Here is a 4,218-nt window from a genome sequence, read left to right as displayed (position 1 = left end):
CACAAATTACTTAAGTTATTCGGTTTATAAACGTGCCTGACACTCCCTCTGACGCGAAATAAACCAATATCCCGAGGTGTTCAGTTACTCCTAACAGTACATTGACTGAACTGCTAAAAGAGAACCGATGATGGGATGTGCACGAGCAGAGCAGCTGGACTGAGTCTCGTCCTGCTGGAAGACTGCATGATCACAGTATGAGGTAAGAGGCGTAACATTTCCGTCACACGCTTGAGGTATTCGGCCAACCACATGCACTGGATAGCTGGCAATCAGAGCACACCTCGCTTTTTTAGAACGATGAGCTTTGTAAAAATCGACGCGTTTCAGAAAGGCGGGGCATAGAGGAGAAACAATAATGTACATTATATGGAAAATAATGTGTTTTTTGAACCGTACACCGCATAAACGCATTGCATTACACCAAATACACAACATAATGTTCTTTATAGCAACGTCATATGACCCCTTTAATTGATATAATAATTTATTGATAATAATTGTTTTTTACAGTTTAATATGGTACTATAGACATTGCCCTACCCCGCTCATATGGTATTAATTTTATTTGTGCAGGTCTTAAAAAAGGTCTTAAAAAGTCTTAAATTTTAGCTTAAAAATCCTGCAGAAACCCTGTATAAGCTAATAATTTTGAGTGGTTTTGTGATGTGGATCAAACGGCTCTGTGAGTTTTCCTTCTGCTTAAAAAATATTCAGATGGAAAGAACATGGAAAGGATGATTTCCAGGCCTGGAAAATAATTAAATTTCTAAGATTATGGAAACAAAAATAAAACTATGATTTATTTAAATTCGTAAGTATTTATTTGGTTTAGATCTTTAGATTAAATCAGTTGGTCCATTTCACAAAACCAGACTTTTACAAATCATACTGATCAGGTTTTCAAATTCAGCTGACTGACTCAATGATCCAGGTCTAAAAAAATCATCATAAACTTTGATGTGACTCAGACTTTGGTGCACTTCTGAATGGTATCGGCCCAAAACTTGCATTGCATCACTTGACATCCATTTTTGTTGTCTAACAGACATTTCATCAGAGCTGTTGATTCATCTTTTACCACAATCCTTTCTTCTTGTCCCTGTTCACACAGCGGCACGCTAAAAACACTTTGCACCCTAAAGAGCGCGGCTGGTTGCCGACACGGTGTCTTCACAGATGTCTCACTGTTTTAATGAGAGCTTGTTTTGTCAATTTCCTCATCTTTTTGGCCCCCAGCCCCCTCTCTTTTCGCGTTTCTTGTTTTGCTGCTCACTGGCCAGACGTTTGATCCCAGATACTGTGAAGATTTTCTTCGGCTTTTCCTTTTTTTATCTGTCCTGCCGTTAATTGGTGCTTATGAATCTTATGGGGTAAGAGGGGGCCTCGCACCAGCAGGTGTGATCGCATGCAAACGGGGCGGCACATGCACTGCGACTTTCTCACACCTGTCACGCTCCTCGCACCCCGAGTGAGAGATGGGAAGAAAAGTTAGGCTGGAAGCTAAAATTAACACGGGTGCGAAAAGTTCTGAAGTTCTGCGTGGCGGAGAGAGAGAAAGGTGTTGTACACCGCTTCACCTGTGTTTTACAGCTGTCAAATGATGGTAGAAAGATGATAATGCCCAAAACGTATTTGAAACGCACTAAAAAGTTGCCAACGGCTTACTTTGAAATGTGTCACATTTGCAGTAAGTTTCGACTTGAGCGCATTAATGCTCTCTGAACAAGCACAGATCTGCAAAACTCAGCCTTTATTACATCAATTGTTGGTTATAAAGAGTTTTGTTACTTCTCTCAATGCTTTTAGTTGGAAGGGATTTTGATTTAAAGGTGCAATTTTTGCCTTCATTAAAAAGCTTTTACACATAAATAAAAGAATGAAAATGTTAAAAACCAGAATTTACTTTGGACTCTCTCTTTTCCAGGCAAGTTATATCCGCATTGATGGCAGTGTTCCATCTGCATAAAGGATCCAACCGGTGCATCGATTTCAAAATGATCCTGACACGCTTGTGGCCATACTTAGTATACAGGCAGCTGGACAGGTAATGAGTACTCAACCTTATAAACAATATTGTAACACCTCAACCTTATGAGCATTGTGCTGCTGTTTGTAAATCTTTACACAAACTTGTAACACACCAGTTCCTTTTAATACCCACGTTTCTTGTAACAACCTCACTGTTCTTCTTTATAGGCTACTTCACAAGCTTGTAACTCCCCAGCATTGTAATCATTAAAAAGTATGCTATACACAGCCTTGTAACATCTCCATGTCATAAACATTGTAACATTCCTCTATACAGTACGTCACAACCTCGTAACACTCAACTTCACAATCATTGTATGTTGGAAATGCTTCAGACAACCTTGTAACATCTCCTCCTCATAAGCATTCCTCTATATAATACGTCACACAACCTCATAAGCAATTTAACATTCCTCTATACAGTACGTCTCACAACCTCGTAACACCGAACCTTGTAAATATTTTACTGTTATTCTTTACTCTGTACACAACCTTGTAACATCACCTCGTAAACATTGTAATATTATTCTATACGGTACGAAACACAACCTCGTAGCATATAACCTCGTATGCATTGTAAGTTACTTGGAAATGTATCACACAACCTTGTAAAATGTCCAACTCGCTAACATTGTAACATTTTTCTATGTAGTACGAACGCAACCTTGTAACGCTCAACCTCGTTGGAAATGCTTTACACAACCTTGTAACATCTCCACCTCGTAAACTGAAACATTACTCTATAAAGTACATCACACAACCTTGTATGAACATCACCACCTTATAACACTCAACCTCTTAATCAGTGTAAGTACATTGGAAATGCTTCACACAACCTTGTAACATCTCAGCCTCATAAACATTGTAATATTCTTCTATACAGTAGGTCACACAACCTCGTAATACTCAACCCTGTAATAATTGTAAGTACATTTGAAATGCTTCACACAATCTTGTAAAATCTCCACCTCAAAAACATTGTAACATTCCTCTATATAGAACATCCAACCCTGTAAATATTGCACTGTTATTCTTTACACTTTACAAAGCTTTGTAAACCTAGTATTTTATTATTTACAATTCACGCAAACCTTGTAACACCTCAACCTATACGTCACAGTCTAGTAACATTCAGCACTGTACATATTGTACTATTCTTTATAGTTAACAGAAATTGGTAACATCTTAATGTAAACATTGTAATCTTCACTTTTGTGCATCACACAAACTCTGTAGTTGTAATTGTAGTGCTCCTAAACACTATAACACATGCTGTTCTTCTCTATACTTAAAGCAAACTTCTAACACCTTAACATCTTAAACACTGTAAATGTTCCTTTTTGTATGCCACTCAACCTCGTAACACCCAATGTCATAAATGTACTGTTCTGTTCTGTACATAGCCTCATACTGTAACTTCATAAACACTGAAATGTCAGTTTATACTTCTCAAACTGTTGTTCGTAACATTTCACAAAACCTTGTAAAACCTCAACCTTGTAAACACACCTTGTAACATCTCAAACATAATCATACAACCTTAATGTTTTAAACAACCTTGTAACGCCTCAGTCTTGAAGCATCATACCGTTCTTCTTTATTCCTCACGCAACCTTGTAACCCTCTCAAGCGTGTCAATCTCAGTAACATTTTTCGATTAAATGAAATATTAATGTCATACTTGTATAACATTCTTCTATACAGTATGTCACAAACTTGTAACACTCGTAAACACTGTACTCTTTATTTGCTTCACTTTACACAATTTGTAAACTAGGGATGCTCTGATCAGGATTTTTGCATTTCATCTTGCATGTAATGTCTGATAAAGCAGTGTTTGTGAGCTCAGCGCTGCTTTGTGTACAGCCGTTACTGGGGAAACCTCTGTTTTTCCCGCTTTGCTGTGCGTACCTCCTGCTGGCAGAGAATGAATTTGCATTTTCAGGAAGTCCGTCTGATTTACGCAGCAAAAATATTTAGCTTTTCCTATATCCACGGGCGCTGTGGATAATCCGCGTGTCGGGTAATAAAAAATGCATTCTGATTATTTGCGGGTGGGTCGCACGGGTGGATAACATAAATCATAAAAGCAAATATTAACTACATTTTTTAAAATACATTTTTTTCATGAGGCAGACGATTTCGTGTGTGTGTGTGTGTGTGTGTGTGTGTGTGTTCGTTCGCCTG

General features: G+C 38.0%; 1 pseudogene; it reads left to right on the top strand.

Moving 5' to 3' along the window:
• LOC107653527 (DNA annealing helicase and endonuclease ZRANB3-like) overlaps window positions 1-4,218 on the top strand; it is a 67,936-nt pseudogene that overhangs the window by 43,313 nt on the left and 20,405 nt on the right.

The sequence above is a fragment of the Sinocyclocheilus anshuiensis genome, unplaced genomic scaffold, assembly GCF_001515605.1.
Source record: "Sinocyclocheilus anshuiensis isolate Anshui unplaced genomic scaffold, SAMN03320099.WGS_v1.1 scaffold1079, whole genome shotgun sequence".
Classification (NCBI taxonomy): domain Eukaryota; kingdom Metazoa; phylum Chordata; class Actinopteri; order Cypriniformes; family Cyprinidae; genus Sinocyclocheilus; species Sinocyclocheilus anshuiensis.
This window is presented reverse-complemented; position numbering and strand designations above follow the sequence as displayed.